At 38.6% G+C, this 11,324-nt stretch overlaps 1 non-coding gene across 1 annotated transcript; it reads left to right on the forward strand.

The window, feature by feature from the left end:
• Window positions 1-9,805: 9,805 nt before the first annotated feature.
• LOC148545013 (small nucleolar RNA R71) lies at window positions 9,806-9,912 on the forward strand. Its single transcript, XR_015900829.1, has one exon. It is a non-coding gene; the product is annotated as a small nucleolar RNA R71 (small nucleolar RNA).
• The last annotated feature ends 1,412 nt before the right edge of the window (window positions 9,913-11,324 follow it).

An 11,324-nucleotide genomic window follows, 5' to 3' on the forward strand; every position in this document is an offset into this window, starting at 1 on the left:
GTGACAGACGCAAAAGGATAGTAAATCCTATTCCAGTATGATCGAGAACCGACAGATGATTAGCCATGCAGTGACAGTGCATTGGACCATTTTCACAGGAGGATGGGATGTAGCCATTGACAACGGTGATGCCCTACATAAAGCTTGCCATGGAAAGGAGTAGGATTGATTGGATGAAGACAGCAGGAAAGCAGAGATCAGAGGAACGAAAGCATCTCTATACGCTTATCTGAAATTCTCACCAACGAATTACATAAGTACCACTATCCTATTTTATATTTAATTTATTTTCATCCACTATAATTTCTTAATACAATTTAATCCACCTGACTGAGATTTACAAGGTGACCATAGCTTGCTTCAAGCCGACAATCTCCGTGGGATCGACCCTTACTTACGTAAGGTTTATTACTTGGACGACCCAGTGCACTTGCTGGTTAGTTGTACGAATTTGTGAAACAGATATAAGATCATAAACGTGCATATTGAGTTTTTAGCACCGTTACCAAGGAATGGAATGATCACGATTTCGCACACCAAGTTTTTGGCGCCGTTGCCGGGGATTGTTCGAGTTTGGACAACTGACGGTTCATCTTGTTGCTCAGATTAGGTAATTTTATTTTAATTTTAAGCTTTTTATTTCCTATTTTCAAAAAATACAAAAAAAAAAATTTCTTCTTTTTCGTTTTTCCCAATTAATTTTTGAAAAAAAAAGAAAAGATTAATAAAATCATAAAAACCAAAAATAATTTGATGTTTCTTGCTTGAGTCTAGAGTCAACTTTTAAGTTTGGTGTCAATTGCATCTTTTTAATTTTCTAAAAATTATTTTCGAAAATTTCATGCATTGCATTCTTCATGATCTTCAAGTTGTTCTTGGCCAGTCTTCTTGTTTGATCTTCAAGTTTGGTGTCTCGCATGTTTTTCTTTTCTTGAAAATTTTCAAAAATAAGTCTTGATGTTCATCCTGATCTTCAAAGTGTTCTTGGTGTTCATCTTGACATTCAAAGCGTTCTTGCATGCATCACATGTTTTGATCCAAAATTTTCATGCATTGAGTCTTTTTGTTGTTTTTCTTTTTCTTCATTAAAAATTCAAAAATCAAAAAAATATCTTTTCCTTATTTTACTCAATTTTCGAAAATATGATTTGATTTAGTCAAAAAGTTTTTAAATTTAATTGTTTCTTATGAATCAAATTAAATTTTCAATTTAAAAAAATCCTATCTTTTCAAAATCTTTTTCAAAAATCAAATCTTTTTCATTTTTCCTTCATATTTTCGAAAACTTTTTAAATTTGATTTTCAAAACCTTTCTCTTATTTTATTTCTTAATTAGCATTTAATGTGATTGATTCAAAAATGTAAAGTTTGTTACATGCCTAATAAGAAAGGTTCAATCTTTAAATTTTAAAATCAAATTTTTTGTTTCTTGTTAGTCAAGTAATCAACTTTAATTTTCAAAATCAAATCTTTTTGAATTTCTTTTTCAAACATTTTTCAAAATAATTTTCAATCATATCTTTTTCAATTTCAATCATATCTTTTTCGAAATCAAATTTAAAATCTTTTCTAACTTCTTTTCTAACTTCCTATCTTTTCAAAATTTGACTTTCAAATCTTTTTCAATCAATCTTATCTTTTTGTTTCAATCACATCTTTTTCAAATTTCAATCTTATCTTTCCAAAATTTGATTTTCAAAATCTCTTAACCACTTAACTTTTTGTTTGATTCTTATCTTTTTCAAAACTGCCCAACTAACTTTCTACCTTTAATTTTCGAAAATACCTCCCTCTTTTTCAAAAATTCTTTTTAATTAATTAATTGTTTTAAATTTTAATTTTAATTTTATCTTCCCTTTAATTTTCGAAAATCATCAATGCCTTTTCAAAAATTATTTTTGAAAACTTCTCTCTCTCATCTTCTTCTATTTATTTAATTACTTACTAACACTTCTCTTCATCTCATATCTCTGCTCCTATCCTCACCCTTGTGTTTGGATTATCCATTCTTCTTCACTCTTATTCCCTTTCTTTTTCTACTAACAATAAGGAACCTCTTTACTGTAACATAGATGATTCCTCTTCTTTTCTTGTTCTCTTCTCTTTCATATGAGCAGGAACAAGAAAAAGGGCATTCTTGTTGAAGCTGATCCAGAACCTGAAAGGACTCTGAAGAGAAAACTAAGAGAAGCTAAATTACAACAATCCAGAGATAACCTTACTGAAATTTTCAAACAAGAAAAGGAGATGGCAGCCGAACCTAACAACAATAATGCAAGGAGGATGCTTGGTGACTTTACTGCACCTAATTCCAATTTACATGGAAGAAGCATCTCCATTCCTGCCATTGGAGCAAACAATTTTGAGCTGAAACCTCAATTAGTTTCTCTTATGCAGCAGAACTGCAAGTTTCATAGACTTCCATCTGAAGATCCTTTTCAGTTCTTAACTGAATTCTTGCAGATCTGTGATACTGTTAAGACCAATGGGGTTGATCCCGAGGTCTACAGGCTTATGCTTTTCCCGTGTGCTGTAAGAGACAGAGCTAGAGTGTGGTTGGACTCTCAACCCAAAGATAGCCTGAACTCTTGGGATAAGCTGGTCACGGCTTTCTTAGCCAAGTTCTTTCCTCCTCAAAAGCTGAGTAAGCTTAAAGTGGATGTTCAAACCTTCAGACAGAAAGAAGGTGAATCCCTCTATGAAGGTTGGGAGAGATATAAGCAACTGACCAAAAAGTTTCCTTCTGACATGCTTTCAGAATGGACCATTCTGGATATATTCTATGATGGTCTGTCTGAATTAGCTAAGATGTCATTGGATACTTCTGCAGGTGGATCCATTCACCTAAAGAAAACGCCTGCAGAAGCTCAAGAACTCATTGACATGGTTGCTAATAACCAGTTCATGTACACTTCTGAGAGGAATCCTGTGAGTAATGGGACGCCTCAGAAGAAGGAAGTTCTTGAAATTAATACTCTGAATGCCATATTGGCTCAAAATAAAATATTGACTCAGCAAGTCAATATGATTTCTCAAAGTCTGAATGGAATACAAGCTGCATCCAACAGTACTCAAGAGGCATCTTCTGAGGAAGAAGCTTATGATCCTGAAAACCCTGCAATAGCAGAGGTGAATTACATGGTGAACCCTATGGAAACACCTATAATCCCTCATGGAGAAATCATCCAAATCTTTCATGGAAGGATCAACAAAAGCCTTAACAAGGCTTTAATAATGGTGGAAGAAACAGGTTTAGCAATAGCAAGTATTTTCCATCATCCACTCAGCAAAAGACAGAGAGTTCTGAGCAGACTCCATCTAGCTTGGCAAATATAGTCTCTAATCTATCTAAGGCCACTCTAAGTTTCATGAATGAAACAAGGTCCTCCATTAGAAATTTGGAAGCACAAGTGGGCCAACTGAGTAAAAGGATCACTGAAATCCCTCCTAGTACTCTCCCAAGCAATACAGAAGAAAACCAAAAGGAGAGTGCAAGGCCATTGAAAGGACCATCATGGCCGAAACCACACAAGAGGAGGAGGACGTGAATCCCAGTGAGGAAGACCTCCTGGGACGTCCAGAAATCAATAAGGAGTTTCCCTCTGAGGAACCAAAGGAATCTGAAGCTCATCTAGATACCATAGAGATTCCATTGAACCTCCTTATGCCATTCATGAGCTCTGATGAGTATTCTTCTTCTGAAAAGAATGAAGATGTTACTGAAGAGCAAGTTGCCAAGTACCTTGGTGCTATCATGAAGCTGAATGCCAAATTATTTGGTAATGAGACTTGGGAAGATGAACCACCCTTGCTCACCAATGAACTGAGTGATCTGGATCAACTGAAATTGCTTCAGAAGAAATAAGATCCTGGAAAGTTCTTAATACCTTGTACCATAGGCACCATAACCTTTGAGAAGGCTCTATGTGACCTTCGGTCAGGGATAAACCTCATGCCCTTCTCTGTAATGGAAAAATTGGGAATCTTTGAGGTGCAAGCTGCCAGAATCTCACTAGAGATGGCAGACAACTCAAGAAAATAGGCTTTTGGACTAGTAGAGGACATGTTAGTAAAGGTTGAAGACCTTTACATCCCTGCTGATTTCATAATCCTAGACACTGGGAAGGAAGAGGATGAATCCATCATCCTTGGAAGACCCTTCCTAGCCACATTAAGAGCTGTGATTGATGTGGACAGAGGAGAGTTGGTCCTTCAACTGAATGAGGACTACCTTGTGTTTAAAACTCAAGGTTCTCCTTCTGTAACCATGGAGAGGAAGCATGAAAAGCTTCTCTCACTACAGAGTCAAACAAGGCCCCCACAATCAAACTCTAAGTTTGGTGTTGAATCCCCACATCCAAACTCTAAGTTTGGTGTTGGGAGTTTATAAAATTGACCTGATCACCTGTGTGGCTCAGTGAGAGCCCACTGTCAAGCTATTGACATTAAAGAAGCGCTTGTTGGGAGGTAACCCAATGTTATTTAATATATTATATTTTATTTTATTTTCTTTTTGTTATTTCATGATTTACTAGGTTGATGATCATGTGGAGTCACAAAAACTACAAAAAGATTCAAAAACAGAATGAAAAACAACATTGAAAACAGAACACCCTGGAGGAAGGGCTTACTGGCATTTAAACTCCAGTAAGGAGCATCTGGCTGGCGTTTAACTCCAGAACAGAGCATGAAACTGGCGTTAAACGCCAGAAACAAGCAGTATTCTGGCTTTTAAACACCAAGAATGTACCCCAAAGGAAAACTGGCGTTCAACGCTAGAAACATGCTGCAGACTGGCGTTGAACGCCCAAAACAAGCATGGAAGTGGCGTTTAACGCTAGAAACATGCTGCAATCTGGCGTTAAATGCCAGGATTGCCTACAGAGGGCATTTACATGCCTAATTGGAGCAGGGATGATTAAAGTCCTTGGCCCCACTGGATCTGTGGACCCCACAGGATCTCCTCAGGATCTGTGGACCCCACAGGATCCCCACCTACTTCTTCTCTCCTCTTCACACCTTTTCATAACTCTCTTCCCCAAATACCCCTTACCAATCAACTCAATCACTCTTTCCCATCACCTCTTCACCACTCACATCCATCCTCTCTTTCCCAAAAACCCTACCTACCTTTAAATTCAAAATAATTTCCCTCCCAAACCCAACCCTAAATGGCCGAACCCTAACCCCTCCCCACTCCTATATAAACCCCTCATTCCTTCTTCATTTTCACACAACACAACCCTCTCTTCTTCCTCTTGGCCGAATCAACCTTCTCCCTCCATCTCCTCCATTTTTCTTCTTCTTCTACTTCCTTCTCTTTTCTTTTGCTCAAGGGTGATCAACCATTTTAAGTTTGGTGTGGTAAAAGCATTGCTTTTTATTTTTCCATAACCATTTATGGCACCTAAGGCCAGAGAAACCCCTAGAAAGAAGAAAGGGAAGGCAATTGCTTCCACCTCTGAGTCATGGGAGATGGAGAGATTCATCTCTAAAGTTCATCAAGACCACTTCTATGAAGTTGTGGCCAAGAAGAAAGTGATCCCTGAGGTTCTTTTCAAACTCAAAAAGAATGAGTATCCGGAGATCCGACTTGAAATCCAAAGAAGAGGTTGGGAAGTTCTAACCAACCCCATTCAACAAGTCGGGATCTTAATGGTTCAAGAGTTCTATGCAAATGCATGGGTTACCAGGAACCATGATCAAAGTGTGAACCCGAACCCAAAGAATTGGCTCACCATGGTTCGGGGAAAATACTTAGATTTCAGTCCGGAGAGTGTAAGGTTGGCGTTCAACCTACCAATGATGGAAGAGAATGCACGCCCCTACACTAGAAGAGTCAACTTTGATCAAAGGTTGGACCAAGTCCTCATGGACATATGTGTAGAAGGAGCTCAATGGAAAATTGACTCAAGGGGCAAGCCGGTTTAACTAAGAAGGCTTGACCTCAAACCAGTGGCTAGAGGATGGTTAGAGTTCATTCAACGCTCAATCATTCCTACTAGCAACCAGTCTGAAGTTACTATAGACCGGGCCATCATGATCCATAGTATCATGATTGGGGAGGAAGTGGAAGTTCATGAGATTATACCTCAAGAACTCTACAAGGTGGCTGACAAGACCTCCACTTTGGCAAGGTTAGCCTTTCCTCACCTCATTTTCCACCTCTGCAATTCGGCTGGAATTGACATAGAGGGAGACATCCTCATTGAAGAGGATAAGCCCATCACTAAGAAAAAGATGGAGCAAACAAGAGAGCATGGACCTCAACATGAGCATGAGGAAATTCCTCACCATGAAATCCCTGAGATGCCTCAAGGGATGCACTTTCCTCCACAAAACTATTGGGAACAAATCAATACTTCCCTAGGTGAATTAAGTTCCAACATTGGACAATTAAGGGTGGAACATCAAGAGCACTCCATCATCCTCCTTGAAATTAGAGAAGATCAAAGAGCTATGAGGGAGGAGCAAGAAAGACAAGGAAGAGACATAGAGGAGCTCAAAAGCACCATTGGTTCTTCAAGAAGAGGAAGACGCCACCCTCACTAAGGTGGACTCATTTCTTAAATCTCCTTGTTTATTTATTTTCCTGTTTTTCGATTTTTATGCTTTATGTTTGTTTATGTTTTTGTCTTCATGATCACTAGTATTTAAGTGTCTATGCCTTAAAGTTATGAATGTCCTATGAATCCATCACCTCTCTTGAATGAAAAATGTTTTAATTACAAAAGAACAAGAAGTACATGGTTTCGAATTCATCCTTGAAACTAGTTTAATTATTTTGATGTGGTGACAATAATTTTTGTTTTCTGAATGAATACTTGAACAGTGCATATGTCTTTTGAAGTTGTTGTTTAAGAATGTTAAATATGTTGGCTCTTGAAAGAATGATGAACAGGAGAAATGTTATTTGATAATCTGAAAAATCATAAAAATGATTCTTGAAGCAAGAAAAAGCAGTGAATACAGAAAGCTTGCGAAAAAAAAAGAGAAAAAAAAGCAAGCAGAAAAAGCCAAAAGCTCTTAAAACCAAGAGGCAAGAGCAAAAAGCCAGTAACCCTTAAAACCAAAAGGCAAGGGTAATAAAAAGGATCCAAGGCTTTGAGCATCAGTGGATAGGAGGGTCCAAAGGAATAAAATCCTAGCCTAAGTGGCTAAACCAAGCTGTCCCTAACCATGTGTTTGTGGCGTGAAGGTGTCAAGTGAAAACTTGAGACTGAGCGGTTAAAGTCAAGGTCCAAAGCAAAAAAAGAGTGTGCTTAAGAACCCTGGACACCTCTAATTGGTAACTTTAGCAAAGCTGAGTCACAATCTGAAAAGGTTCACCCAGTTATGTGTCTGTGGCATTTATGTATCCGGTGGTAATACTGGAAAACAAAGTGCTTAGGGCCACGGCCAAGACTCATAAAGTAGCTGTGTTCAAGAATCAACATACTGAACTAGGAGAATCAATAACACTATCTGAATTCTAAGTTCCTATAGATGCCAATCATTCTGAACTTCAATGGATAAAGCGAGATGCCAAAACTATTCAAGAGGCAAAAAGCTACAAGTCCCGCTCATCTGATTGGAACTAAGTTTCATTAATATTTTGGAATTTATAGTATATTCTCTTCTTTTTATCCTAATTGATTTTCAGTTGCTTGGGGACAAGCAACAATTTAAGTTTGGTGTTGTGATGAGCGGATAATTTATACGCTTTTTGGCATTGTTTTTAGTATGTTTTTAGTATGATTTAATTAGTTTTCATTATTTTTTTATTAGTTTTTAATTAAAATTCACATTTCTGGACTTTACTATGAGTTTGTGTATTTTTTTGTGATTTCAGGTATTTTCTGGCTGAAATTGAGGGACCTGAGCAAAAATCAGATTCAGAGGTTGAAGAAGGACTACAGATGCTGATGGACTCTGACCTCCCTGCACTCAAAGTGGATTTTTTGGAGCTACAAAACTCCAAATGGCACGCTTCCAATTGCGTTGGAAAGTAGACATCATGGGCTTTCCAGCAATATATAATAGTTTATACTTTTCCCGAGTTTAGACGACTCAAACTGGCGTTGAACGCCAGTTCCATGTTGCAGTCTGGCGTTCAGCGCCAGAAACAAGTTGCAAAGTGGAGTTTAACGCCAGAAACATGTTACAAACTGGCGTTCAACTCCAAAAATGACCTCTCCACGTGAAAGCTTCATGCTTAGCCCAAGCACACACCAAGTGGGCCTCGGAAGTGGATTTCTACATCAATTACTTATTTCTGTAAACCCTAGTAACTAGTTTAGTATAAATAGGACTTTTTACTATTGTATTTACATCTTCGGATCATCTTTGATTAGTTTTATGCTATCTTAGACTTTTGTGAGGGCTGGCCATTTGGCCATGCCTGAACCTTCATCACTTATGTATTTTCAACGGTAGAGTTTCTACACACCATAGATTAAGGTGTGGAACTCTGCTGTTCCTCAAGGATTAATGCAAAGTACTACTGTTTTCTATTCAATTCAACTTATTCCGCTTCTAAGATATTCATTCGAACTTCAATATGATGGATGTGATGATCGTGACAGTCATCATCATTCTCAACTTATGAACGCGTGCCTGACAACCACTTCCGTTCTACCTTAGATTGAATGGATATCTCTTGGATATCTAATGCAGGGGACCGAGTTCGAGTTATTAGTGTCTTCGTGGTATAAGTTAGAACCCATGGATGGCCATTCCTAAGATTCGAAAAGTCTAAACCTTGTCTGTAGTATTCCGAGTAGGATCTGGGAAGGGATGGTTGTGACAAGCTTCAAACTCACGAGTGCTGAGCGTAGTGACAGACGCAAAAGGATAGTAAATCCTATTCCAGTATGATCGAGAACCGACAGATGATTAGCCATGCAGTGACAGCGCATTGGACCATTTTCACAGGAGGATGGGATGTAGCCATTGACAATGGTGATGCCCTACATAAAGCTTGCCATGGAAAGGAGTAGGATTGATTGGATGAAGACAGCAGGAAAGCAGAGATCAGAGGAACGAAAGCATCTCTATACGCTTATCTAAAATTCTCACCAATGAATTACATAAGTACCACTATCCTATTTTATATTTTATTTATTTTCATCCACTATAATTTCTTAATACAATTTAATCCACCTGACTGAGATTTACAAGGTGACCATAGCTTGCTTCAAGCCGACAATCTCCGTGGGATCGACCCTTACTCACGTAAGGATTATTACTTGGATGACCCAGTGCACTTGCTGGTTAGTTGTACGAAGTTGTGAAACAGATATAAGATCATGAACGTGCGTATTGAGTTTTTAGCGCCGTTACCAAGGAATGGAATGATCACGATTTCGCACACCAATTTCCCCACCCAAAGTTTGGGTGGTTCCTCCAACTAGGATTATACGTTTTGGAGTATGGGTCATAATTCTGCCTAGGTGAATTCCCAATGTAGTTGGCTTGTTCTTGATCACCCTCTGCTTCTTCATTCACTCCTTCTTGGGTTGCTGCTGAAGTGGTGATTGCTGCTTCTTGATTCCTCTCCATCTTCTTGGTGAGGTTAGCTAATTGCTTGGTAATCATCTTGTTTTGAGCTAGCAGTACATCCACATTGTTCAGCTCCATCACTCCTCTAGTGTTGCCTCTTTCAGAAGCATAGAAGTAGTCATTCTTTGCTACAGTCTCAAAGACATCTATGGCTTCTTCAATGGTCTTCTTCTTGTTCAGAGATCCCCCGGATGAGTGGTCTACTGCCTTCTTTGATTCATACGAAAGGCCTTCATAGAAAATGTGCAACTGCACCCATTCATTGAACATATCTGGCGGGCATCTTCTTGTCAAGTCTTTAAACCTCTCCCATGCTTCATATAGAGTCTCACCATCCTGTTGCCTGAATGTTTGTACCTCAGCTCTCAACCTGTTAATCCGTTGAGGAGGATAGAATCTTGCCAAGAACTTGTTCACCACATCTTCCCAGGTTGCTAAACTTTCCTTTGGAAAGGATTCCAGCCATTTAGATGCTTTGTTCTTGAGCGAGAAGGGAAACAGAAGTAGTCTATAGGTGTCAGGATGAACACCATTAGACTTCACAGTATCGCATATCCTCAGGAAGGTGGTTAGATGTTGATTGGGGTCTTCTTGGACACTTCCTCCGAATGAACAATTGTTCTGAACAAGGGTGATGAGCTGTGGCTTTAGTTCAAATTTGTTGGCATGTATGGTTGGCCTTTGGATGCTACTTCCACAGTTTCCTGGGTTTGGGTTTATGTAAGAACCCATAACTCTTCTCTCTTGTCCAGCCTGATGTGCTGGACCTTCTCTGCCATGGTTGTGAGCCTCTTCTTCATGATGGTTCTCCATATTCTCCTCCATGTCTGGTTCAAAGTACTCTTCCTCTTCCTCAGCACCAACTACTCTCTTTCCTCTTGCTTCCCTCCTTAATCTAAGAAAGGTCCTCTCAGGTTCAGAATCAAAGAAAGTTGAAGCCCCGCTTCTTCTACCTGTCATACAACCAACAAGGCAAAAGCAAGAAAGATAGATGCAGACAGTAATTTCTACAGAAATGCTGTTAGTGTGAGTGATGCAATATATCAAACAGTTAGTGGGTTAGTGACTGAATTGTAAACAACTAAGAAAATGGGTAGGAGAAAGGGGAGAAAATAGCTAAACTGAAAGTAAATTACTCAAATGAACCCTAAATCAAACAAAATAAAAATAAATGCTCAATCTAGTTATCAACCAATTTAATCATTGTTGATACAAAATCAATCCCCGGCAACGGCGCCATAAACTTGATGAACGAAAACATGTCCCTTAACAAAACTCCCTCGGCAAGTATACCGAATTGTCGTCAAGTAAAAACTCACAGTAGAGTGAGGTCGAATCCCACAGGGATTGATTGGTCAAGCAACTTTAATTGGAAGAATGTTCTAGTTGAGCTAAGCAAAAAGTGAGTTGAGAACTGCAGGAAATTAAATGGCGGGAAAGTAAATAGCAGAAAATAAATGACGGAAAGTAAATTGCAGAATCTTAAATGGGAAAGCGAAGTTTAGCATGAAAGTAAATGGCATAAAGTAAAGAGAATGGGTAAGATCAGAAATGGGGAATTCATTGGGCTTTGGAGATGTTGCATTCTCCGGATCAAGTTCATTTTCATCTCATCCTCAATCAATGCATTCATTGATCTCCTTAGCAATCTTAAGTGATTGAATTCCAATTCCTTGGTAATTCAATCTCTCAAATCAGATCAATAGCCAATTCCTTGGTCTAATTGCTCATGAGAAGAGATGAAGTGTGGTCACTGATTATACCACATGTATTTCCAAATCAAA

This window comes from Arachis ipaensis, chromosome B9 (genome assembly GCF_059453495.1).
Source record: "Arachis ipaensis isolate K30076 ecotype BB chromosome B9, ASM5945349v1, whole genome shotgun sequence".
Classification (NCBI taxonomy): domain Eukaryota; kingdom Viridiplantae; phylum Streptophyta; class Magnoliopsida; order Fabales; family Fabaceae; genus Arachis; species Arachis ipaensis.